The sequence below is a fragment of the Quercus suber genome, unplaced genomic scaffold (assembly GCF_002906115.3).
Source record: "Quercus suber isolate HL8 unplaced genomic scaffold, Cork oak 2.0 scaffold_449, whole genome shotgun sequence".
NCBI classification, from domain to species: Eukaryota; Viridiplantae; Streptophyta; class Magnoliopsida; order Fagales; family Fagaceae; genus Quercus; species Quercus suber.
In genome coordinates this window covers 99,396-111,194 of record NW_027069900.1, presented here as the reverse complement: position 1 = coordinate 111,194, position 11,799 = coordinate 99,396, and the positions used below count along the sequence as shown (strand labels likewise).

The following is an 11,799-nucleotide window of genomic DNA, read 5'->3' as shown; positions in this document are numbered from 1 at the left end:
GACATGGCACTTTTTTTTTTTTTTTTTCATGTGGCAACTTATTTTGTTTAAAGAAAAAATAAAACAAACACAAAATTACACTCATAAATCTGACCTGTTTCAATTTGCATCCTAATTATTCACCGGTCTCAAGAAGCTTGGCAATGTCTCGGTGCATTGTTTTTATCTAAATCTCACTTATGTTCCTCAGAAAATATATCTAAATCTCTCTTACCATTCGTCAATTTCAATCCACATATTATTCAAACAATTCACATTCCCTTGGTCTAATCCGGTATCATACAATGGAAACTCTTAATTAATAACTATATTGTGATTTATGCCCAATGCTTATAAATGGGAACATCAACAACAACAACAACAAATGTTTTAGAATTAATCTAAGAGAGAAAAACCATTTGGCAGTTTTATAGCCCTTGTTGAAAAACGAATACCAATTGAATATCAAATGGAATTTACAACTTGGAAGTGAAAAACAGTAAGGCAAATTCCAAATAAATTCAAAGAAAGTACATCCACTGACACCTTTGTGAACGTGGCGGCGCATTGCTGCTCCAGTGTGCATTCCATACTTCCATCTCGAGTACGATTTTATTTTGAGAAAGTAGTCAACTACCAAGGTCTTCCAAATTTGGGATTAAATTAGGGAAAGAAGCGAGTTTGGATTTTAATCACATGTGTGATTTTTTAATAAAAAATAAGTTGCCACATGGGAAAAAATAAGTGTCATATCAATGTTCCGTTAGACAGCAAGATTTTAATAGAAGTTAATAGGACCAATAACTCTCATTTTTTAAATTTCAAGAACTAATAATGCTCACTCAAAATTTAAGAGACCAAAAGCGCACAATAGACAAACTTCAAGGACAAACATTGTATTTTCGCCAAACATATTTTGTATATATAGCATCTCATCATGTCAAGAATGTGAGTGGTGTTCCTAAAAAAAATATATGAGTCGTGAATAATTGAATTAACTTGAGAACCATCGTGGATTTCAATTAGCTTAACTGGTAAAGTTTCTGATATTAAATAAGAGATATGGGGTTCAATCTCCACCTACACCAAAAACCAATTAGTGTTTTGGTCTAATGATAAAGAGCTATTATCATAAGTGGACATCATAAGTTGAAACTATCTTTTAAAAAAACACTTGAATGCCATCTAATAATAAGTTCAAACCTCTTCTATGGGTAAAAATTTGCCTCTTGAAGGGATGATTCCAACCCTCCTTGAACTCATCTCTTAAGATGATTTATGAAATGGCTAATTGAGAACTATTTTCCTCTCTTTTTTTAAGTGCTATTTTGTCTTAAATTATTATTATTATTATTACACATACATACATAGGGTTGGATTCAAGTTACATCTAGTATAACTCTAAGCAATGTTACACCGTGCAATAACTTGTTATATAATTCATATTTTGAAATTCTCACCGTTGAATTATACGTTCTTAACATTCATGCTAATTTTCATGTCAATTGAATATTATTTACCACTCGATCCATAAACTCATCTTTTATGCATTATTTTAATCTATAAAAACTTGAATTTAAATAATTGATTGATGATATGGCTATTAATTTTTTATCACCTCGAAACTTTGCAAGCATGAAGAATATACAAAGATAATTTAATCTAACAATGGATAAATGGATTTGTTAAAATTCGCATCCAATTAAAAAATATTGAGTGATAAACATTACTTAAAGTTACCCTAAATGTAACTTTAACCAACTCATAGATATATATATATATATTACATATTCCATACATATAAACCCTAAGATTCATAAATCTTAGTTCATCTCATCAAATTAAAGGTTTATGCTTGTAACTAGATGCGTAAATTTCATTTGTGCACTTTAAATTTCATAGAAAAACATTCATATCATTAAAACCCCAAATTTTGGCCTAGTCCTAGCCTTAATGTTTTATTCTTTGATTACTTTAAAATATATTATGATTTACCCAATTGCTATAACAAACCCTACTTAGATGCTCTAGTTACATATTATTTTAGTCAATTCAGTGCCATTTAGTGAAATCCTTTTTAAATTGGAAAATCTTAATTTAATTTTATAAGTTGGGTCCGGTTAATGTATTCCCTTAGGAGCATACATTAATCATCCATTTTAAGAAACATTTTATTGAAAATTGGAAAAGCTACCGAAAAATTTTATCACTTCTTCATTTGTCCATAAAACATTTCCTAAAATTGTTTACTAACATTAAGGAAACATGTTAGTAAAACCCTTATAAGTTTAATCCTTAAAGATCCCTATTTGATAGATGATTATAATCTGGTCATAATCTAACCAAATTGAGAGTTCCAATCCTTAATTAAGAATCTTAATTTCATTCTATATATCTATCATTTAAGGAGATGATAGCTGGAACACAAAAATCCCCCAAATTAGGAATGTCATTTGTAACCCTAACCCTAAGACTTAAAATCATTAATAATTCACTAAAAGCCACTATACATCCTAATTAATGGCTCAAATCTTCAATTTGGGTTCTCAATTACATGATTTAACTATCAATGGAAAGAAATTATTGGTAGCAAATAAATATCCCAAATCAAGCCCTAAATTTAGAATTTAGAGTTAGTGGCTTTGTGGAATAGGAGGACCTGAAGGTTAAAAGGAGGGAGAACACCAGGACATAAAAACTAAGAGTCCAAATCTTCTGTCCCACTTTTCCTGCCTCACTCTATACTCCACCAATAAATACTTGCCACGTGTTCACCTAATTAATTAAATACTATCATTATTGACTTATTAATTTTCAATTATTAATTTGACTTATTAATTCTACAGTTACTAATTATAGTAGTATTTAATTAATTAGGTGAACACGTGATAAGTATTTATTGGTGGAGTATAGAAGAGCAGGAAAAGTGGGACAGAAGATTTGGACTCAAAAACTAGACATTGAGGTTTCCTTTGCATCAACTCAAGTATGTATCTGTTGTGCCATGTGGTTTATTGGGTTATGCATAGGTGGTTCCAGGATACTATTTAGTGTGAGGTAAAACTAGAAATTATTATTATTTATATTAAATAAACTTATTTTCTTTACATTTCTTCCACAACACCAGGCCAGAGCCAATAAAAGGCTACTTAAGAAATTTTTGTTATATTCAATTTGATTCTGCAGACTGAAGATTAGACCAGTATTCCTCAACAAGCTGCCCAAACAGGGAACCTTCTTTGTTCATTAACTTCATTGGTTCATCATACTCCACTAATTTTCCTGAAATACAATGGAAACATTTCCTATTAGTAACGTATTCATGCCAAAACTAGATCTTGGGAATATTTGGATTAGGAAATTTAAAACTTAGATATATCAATATAATGGAAGGCATAGGCATCCACAGACATGTAAAGGATTTGGGTGCTCAAACAAAAAGGGAACATTAATTCTATATCCAAGGGTTGGAGTAATGTGTAACTTACCATCACTAACACCGAGAATCATTGTGCAATCCATCACCGTGGGTATCCTGTGAGCTACAGTGATCACAGTACAATCTGCAAATTCAGCCCGAATAGTTTTCTGCAGAATCATATCGGTTGCATTATCAATTGATGCAGTTGCTTCGTCAAGCACCAATATCTTACTTCTCCTCAAAAGTGCACGGCCTAAACAGAAAAGTTGCCGCTGCCCAATGCTCCAATTTGATCCAGATTCCACAACTGAGTGACAGGTTCATAGTTGTTAATGATCAAATTTTAGAACTCAGCACGTGCCACACATTAAAATATTGAAACGTTACCTAAGGAGTCTAGGCCCTTTCCATTCTCTTGAAGAGCCTCTTGTAGCTGGCACTTTCCAAGAACCTTCAAACGGAAAATATCACTTATTCTAAAATTCAAACCCATAGAGAATTAAATGATTAATACTTCTTTATAAGCATTGTTTCACCCAGTGGAAGATCCAATGAATACTTATAACGTTAAAGCAACCAGAACTGGAAAATAACTGAAATAGTACCTCCCATATTTCTTGGTCAGAATGTTGAGACATGGGATCCAAATTGTATCTCACAGTTCCATTAAAAAGAGTAGGATCTTGAGGTATTATTCCAAAACGTGACCTCAAATCATGAAGTCCAATTGTAGAGATGTCAATGCCATCAACAATAATCTTCCCTCCAGCTGGCTCCACCAAACGAAAAAGAGCACCTATTAGAGTAGTTTTCCCACTGCCAGTTCGGCCAACAATACCAATCTTGTGCCTCTTCAAAAGTGCAACTTATCCCACAAAGAACAAGTGGTGCATTGGGCCTATATCTGACCTGTTTTAAATCAACTATCTCAGTATGTACATGTAACTTCCTTTGATTTGACATTAAATGAATCAAAATTTACCTGCAAATCTTGTATCTCCACTTTACCAACAACTGGCCAATTAGTTGTGGGCGGTTCTCTTCTATTACTTCAGGTGCTTCACTGGGAATATGCATATATTGATTTAGCCTTTCCACACAAATGATGTTATCTGCTATAGTGCTTTGCTTTTGAATTGAACGGACAACCATCATGTTTAACGAAAGTCCATAAGCAAGTGCCATTCCAATGAATCCTGCAATTGCAAATCATATAGGAGAGGCGGTAGTTCAATAGCATCTCTGAATTATATTTCCAAAATTTTCTTCCTAAAAATAAGGCAGAGGCCTAAAAGATGTTTAAGTAACTAAATTACTGAAATGGTCCTACTTCCAAGAATAACAATCGTATACTGACCAGGGCTAAAAGTCTGATGAGGAAGCAAAACATGCAAAGTGCTGCAGATGCAAGAACAATCGCACAGAGTAGTTCTATCCATTGAACCAACCACTCATTTGCCGAAAAACAGTGGAAAAAGGACTAGCATTTGTATCAATGAGCCCAAGATTCCTTTTGAAGAACAGGTCTTCCTTCTCAAAAGCTCTTATCGTCATGGCTCCTGCTGCAGACTCAGCTAGATGGTTTGCCACAAAGGACTTGGTCGTTCCATTCATCCGCATCAATTCTTTTGCGGAGGCAAAGTAGTATCTCTAGTAAAAGGGAACATTTTCTGTCAAATATACTTGTTAAACCAAAATAAACTTGATACCATTTCACTTGAATTGAAAGGAGCAGCCCTCCCCAACAAACAAGAAACTTTGTCATAGAGTGCAAGAAAGGAAATTTCTCTGCTACACAATTGGTCCAATCAGGTGAACATTATCAACGAATTCTTATAGCTTTTTCACAACACAAGTCATAATAAAATTTGGCCAGAATTCTACAGTATTAATCGAGGCATACAATCACTATGAAAATAATTTTCAAAATTTAACACAAATAAATGGCATGTTATCACAGAAGTACACAAAAGCCTACAAATAGTAAAAGATTATGAAACTCTACCTAAAATTCAGTAACAATTCCAAAGAAGTCCAAGAATTTTAACTTACAAGTTCTATATTCTTATCCCTGACACATGATTTGTCATATTATTTTTCTGATTTGACCCTACACTAAGCTATTACTTATGAAAAGCAATTCCATTGTCCAAAATTTGTCGTATAGACAGTATGCATTGCACTAACGTTCGCTTCGCTTCACAAGATTACCTACTATATTAGCATCATGGAGTCAAGGATGATGGTTAGATAATGTCTAAAATATTATTGATTTTATGGCATGCTTTCACAGAGATATTATTCATCAAAGGACGTTGTCCAGTATTACCTGCAAGCTAATTGTAAGACAAAGCATTGGTATAGTGACAATTAAGTCCTGCCAGGTGACAATGGCTAGTACTACAAGAGTACCACACGCATTAACGGCACCCGAAATGGATATAATAAGGGAGAATGGGACATCAAGATCTATGATACTCAGATCAGAAGAAACCTGCACATAATGTCAGGACACACGTAGAAACATTAGTTTTAGAAGTCAAAGAGGACATTAATATTTTATGTTGCAGACACTTACCCGATTAAGAATTCTACCCAGAGGTGTGGAGTCATAGAAAGACATGGGTGCATGGAAAAGAGAGTCTAATAGCTGTGAAAACAAGGATCCCGAAGATTTAAGACCCAAAGCAACCGTAGAAAGAGTTCTACATATTATAAACAGTATTGTGGCCAATCCAATCAACAAATAAACCATTACTAATCGCAATGTGCTGACACGGGATTATCAATATTAGCAGCCATCCATGAGTTCTGCAATATCTGACTGACCACGAATAAAAGTATTGAGAGGCAGCCCGTGAAGAAGTAGAAGAACCCTTTGTTCTGATTCAGATATTGTTTGTACGGTTTGAAGCCCATGTCTCCAGTCTCTCTCTCTTCTTGCTTAATCAATCCATCAACTTCGTTCGCTTGTAATTCCTTCTCAATGTAAATATTCCTAATCTCTCTAGACGATGTTCCTCGTCTATGGGTAGAACTAACAGCTGTAAGCCTTTCAGAACCTGCCGTTTCTTTATGTGCATTAACAAGGTCCTGAAATTCTTTGTTGGAGGCCAACAACAGAATAATGGATCTTGTTGCAGGATTTTTCCTTCTGACATCAACTGTCCACAAAATGAAACTCACACCAAATCATTATTTGGCACTAACATATTCCAACTAATAAGGAAGTAAAGATCAATATAATGTGGAGGCTAAGTGACTCTTGCACTCATAGTGCATGACATAACTAAAGACTGCATGGAATTCCACCAAAATCTGATGAGTGAAGCCTGTGAAGGGGAGATTGAGAAAAGAATAAAACCACAGTAAAATATTCTTTTGCAGGCATTTCCAAGGACAAGTCAAGTCACAATTAGAANCAACTTTTTTTTTTTTTTTTTTTTTTTTTTTTTGGAAAACTCAGAGGGTGATTTCACTCGTGAGATAAAAAGGGGACTTCAATTCAATCCAAGACTACATAATAAGTGAAAAGTTTTGCTTTCACTTTATGGTTTGTTGTTACAATGAAGACTAAGATTAGAACACGCTGAATTGTGTAATGCAAACCCAAAACATCATGGGATAAAGATAGTAACATGACTGAAGAAATTAATACGACCCCAGTTCTTCAATTTAATTCAATTATGGGCTTTCGTTAGTGGCCGTCAAAAAACCTCAGTTTTGTGTAAAATATAAGGTAAATTGCAAATTATACTCTAAAGTTTGGAGTGTTTGAATTTTATACCTTAACGTTTCAAAATTTAGATTTTATCTCCCTAAAGTTTGGAAGAGTTGGATTTTACATTTTAACATTTTAGAATTTAGATTTTACCTCATAAAGTTTGAGGATGTTTAGCTTTTACACCCAAAATTCTGAAACTTCAAGATGTAAAATCTTAACACCTTCAAACTTTAGGAAGTAAAATCCAAACACAACAGAAATTTAGGGGTAAAATCAAAATTTTAAAACTTTGAGGTATAAAATCCAAATACCCAAACTTTGGGGTAAAATTCAAATTTTGAAACTTTAAAGGATAAAATCCTAATTTTGAAACTTTAGGGTGTAAGATCTAAACACCCTCAAACTTTAGGAATGTATTTTACAATTTACCTTAAAATCTATGTAATGAAATTTTTAAAAATCTTATTATCACTTCTTTTAAATTCTCAACTGTTAAACAAAATTATTGATTGTCAATTAAAATCTAAAGACACTTCGGTCATAGTTTTGTAATCGGACCAGCCGGTTCAACCAGGAACTAGGCACCAATTCAGTCCAAAAAAAAAACCCCTAAAATCGGTCAAAATTGGTCAAAATTGGTCAAAAATCGAGTAAAATTGAGAACTAGGACCAAAATCGGTTCTTTGACAGTACCAGTTTTTAAAATCATGCTTCTAATATAGCATTCCATCTCCAACTAATATATATATATATATATTTTTTTTTTTTTTTTTTTGGAAAACTCGGAGGGTGATTTCACTCGTGAGATAAAAAGGGGACTTCAATTCAATCCAAGACTATATAATAAGTGAAAAGTTTTGCTTTCACTTTATGGTTTGTTGTTACAGTGAAGACTAAGATTAGAACACACTGAATTGTGTAATGCAAACCCAAAACATCATGGGATATAGATAGTAACATGACTGAAGAAATTAATACGGCCCCAGTTCTTCAATTCAATTCAAATTAATTCAATTATGGGCTTTCGTTAGTGGCCGTCAAAAAACCTCAGTTTTGTGTAAAATATAAGGTAAATTGCAAATTATACTCTAAAGTTTGGGGTGTTTGAATTTTATACCTTAAAGTTTCAAAATTTAAATTTTATCTCCCTAAAGTTTGGAAGAGTTGAATTTTACACTTTAACATTTTAGAATTTAGATTTTACCTCATAAAGTTTGAGGATGTTTAGCTTTTACACCCAAAATTCTGAAATTTCAGGATGTAAAATCTTAGCACCTTTAAACTTTAAGAAGTAAAATCTAAACACAACAAAAATTTAGGGGTAAAATCAAAATTTTAAAACTTTGAGGTATAAAATCCAAATACCCAAACTTCGGGGTAAAATTCAAATTTTGAAACTTTAAAGGATAAAATCCTAATTTTGAAACTTTATGGTGTAAGATTCAAACACCCTCAAACTTTAGGGGTGTATTTTACAATTTACCTTAAAATCTATGTAATGAAATTTTTAGAAATCTTATTATCACTTCTTTTAAATTCTCAACTGTTAAACAAAATTATTGATTGTCAATTAAAATCTAAAGACACTTCGGCCATAGTTTTGTAATCGGACCAGCCGGTTCAACTAGGAACTAGGCACCAATTCGGTCAAACAAAAAAAACCCTAAAATCAGTCAAAATTGGTCAAAAATCGAGTAAAACTAAGAACTAGGACCAAAATCGGTTCTTTGACCGTACCGGTTTTTAAAATCATGCTTCTAATATAGCATTCCATCTCCAACTAATATATATATATATATATATAGAGAGAGAGAGAGAGAGAGAGAGAGTAGCATCTCATCTCCAACAAAATATATTTGGTGAAAATACAATGTTGGTCTATGAAGTTTGTCTATTGTGTGTTTTTTGTCCCTTAATTTTCAAATAAGCATTATTAGTCTCTAAAATTTAAAAAATGAGCATTGTTGATCTCTCCATTAACTTTTGTTAAACTATTACTTATATGTCTAACGAAACAATGACATGGCACTTTTTTTTTTTTTTTTTTCATGTGGCAACTTATTTTGTTTAAAGAAAAAATAAAACAAACACAAAATTACACTCATAAATCTGACCTGTTTCAATTTGCATCCTAATTATTCACCGGTCTCAAGAAGCTTGGCAATGTCTCGGTGCATTGTTTTTATCTAAATCTCACTTATGTTCCTCAGAAAATATATCTAAATCTCTCTTACCATTCGTCAATTTCAATCCACATATTATTCAAACAATTCACATTCCCTTGGTCTAATCCGGTATCATACAATGGAAACTCTTAATTAATAACTATATTGTGATTTATGCCCAATGCTTATAAATGGGAACATCAACAACAACAACAACAAATGTTTTAGAATTAATCTAAGAGAGAAAAACCATTTGGCAGTTTTATAGCCCTTGTTGAAAAACGAATACCAATTGAATATCAAATGGAATTTACAACTTGGAAGTGAAAAACAGTAAGGCAAATTCCAAATAAATTCAAAGAAAGTACATCCACTGACACCTTTGTGAACGTGGCGGCGCATTGCTGCTCCAGTGTGCATTCCATACTTCCATCTCGAGTACGATTTTATTTTGAGAAAGTAGTCAACTACCAAGGTCTTCCAAATTTGGGATTAAATTAGGGAAAAGAAGCGAGTTTGGATTTTAATCACATGTGTGATTTTTTAATAAAAAATAAGTTGCCACATGGGAAAAAAATAAGTGTCATATCAATGTTCCGTTAGACAGCAAGATTTTAATAGAAGTTAATAGGACCAATAACTCTCATTTTTTAAATTTCAAGAACTAATAATGCTCACTCAAAATTTAAGAGACCAAAAGCGCACAATAGACAAACTTCAAGGACAAACATTGTATTTTCGCCAAACATATTTTGTATATATAGCATCTCATCATGTCAAGAATGTGAGTGGTGTTCCTAAAAAAAATATATATGAGTCGTGAATAATTGAATTAACTTGAGAACCATCGTGGATTTCAATTAGCTTAACTGGTAAAGTTTCTGATTATTAAATAAGAGATATGGGGTTCAATCTCCACCTACACCAAAAACCAATTAGTGTTTTGGTCTAATGATAAAGAGCTATTATCATAAGTGGACATCATAAGTTGAAACTATCTTTTAAAAAAACACTTGAATGCCATCTAATAATAAGTTCAAACCTCTTCTATGGGTAAAAATTTGCCTCTTGAAGGGATGATTCCAACCCTCCTTGAACTCATCTCTTAAGATGATTTTATGAAATGGCTAATTGAGAACTATTTTCCTCTCTTTTTTTTAAGTGCTATTTTGTCTTAAATTATTATTATTATTATTACACATACATACATAGGGTTGGATTCAAGTTACATCTAGTATAACTCTAAGCAATGTTACACCGTGCAATAACTTGTTATATAATTCATATTTTGAAATTCTCACCGTTGAATTATACGTTCTTAACATTCATGCTAATTTTCATGTCAATTGAATATTATTTACCACTCGATCCATAAACTCATCTTTTATGCATTATTTTAATCTATAAAAACTTGAATTTAAATAATTGATTGATGATATGGCTATTAATTTTTTATCACCTCGAAACTTTGCAAGCATGAAGAATATACAAAGATAATTTAATCTAACAATGGATAAATGGATTTGTTAAAATTCGCATCCAATTAAAAAATATTGAGTGATAAAACATTACTTAAAGTTACCCTAAATGTAACTTTAACCCAACTCATAGATATATATATATATATTACATATTCCATACATATAAACCCTAAGATTCATAAATCTTAGTTCATCTCATCAAATTAAAGGTTTATGCTTGTAACTAGATGCGTAAATTTCATTTGTGCACTTTAAATTTCATAGAAAAACATTCATATCATTAAAACCCCAAAATTTGGCCTAGTCCTAGCCTTAATGTTTTATTCTTTGATTACTTTAAAATATATTATGATTTACCCAATTGCTATAACAAACCCTACTTAGATGCTCTAGTTACATATTATTTTAGTCAATTCAGTGCCATTTAGTGAAATCCTTTTTAAATTGGAAAATCTTAATTTAATTTTATAAGTTGGGTCCGGTTAATGTATTCCCTTAGGAGCATACATTAATCATCCATTTTAAGAAACATTTTATTGAAAATTGGAAAAGCTACCGAAAAATTTTATCACTTCTTCATTTGTCCATAAAACATTTCCTAAAATTGTTTACTAACATTAAGGAAACATGTTAGTAAAACCCTTATAAGTTTAATCCTTAAAGATCCCTATTTGATAGATGATTATAATCTGGTCATAATCTAACCAAATTGAGAGTTCCAATCCTTAATTAAGAATCTTAATTTCATTCTATACTATCAATTTAAGGAGATGATAGCTGGAACACAAAAATCCCCCAAATTAGGAATGTCATTTGTAACCCTAACCCTAAGACTTAAAATCATTAATAATTCACTAAAAGCCACTATACATCCTAATTAATGGCTCAAATCTTCAATTTGGGTTCTCAATTACATGATTTAACTATCAATGGAAAGAAATTATTGGTAGCAAATAAATATCCCCAAATCAAGCCCTAAATTTAGAATTTAGAGTTAGTGGCTTTGTGGAATAGGAGGACCTGAAGGTT

The 11,799-nt window shown here is 32.0% G+C and overlaps 1 pseudogene; it reads right to left on the bottom strand.

The window, feature by feature from the left end:
* Nucleotides 1-3,148: 3,148 nt before the first annotated feature.
* On the bottom strand, nt 3,149-6,561 carry LOC136062756 (ABC transporter C family member 10-like; annotated as a pseudogene).
* Between the last annotated feature and the right edge of the window lie 5,238 nt (nt 6,562-11,799).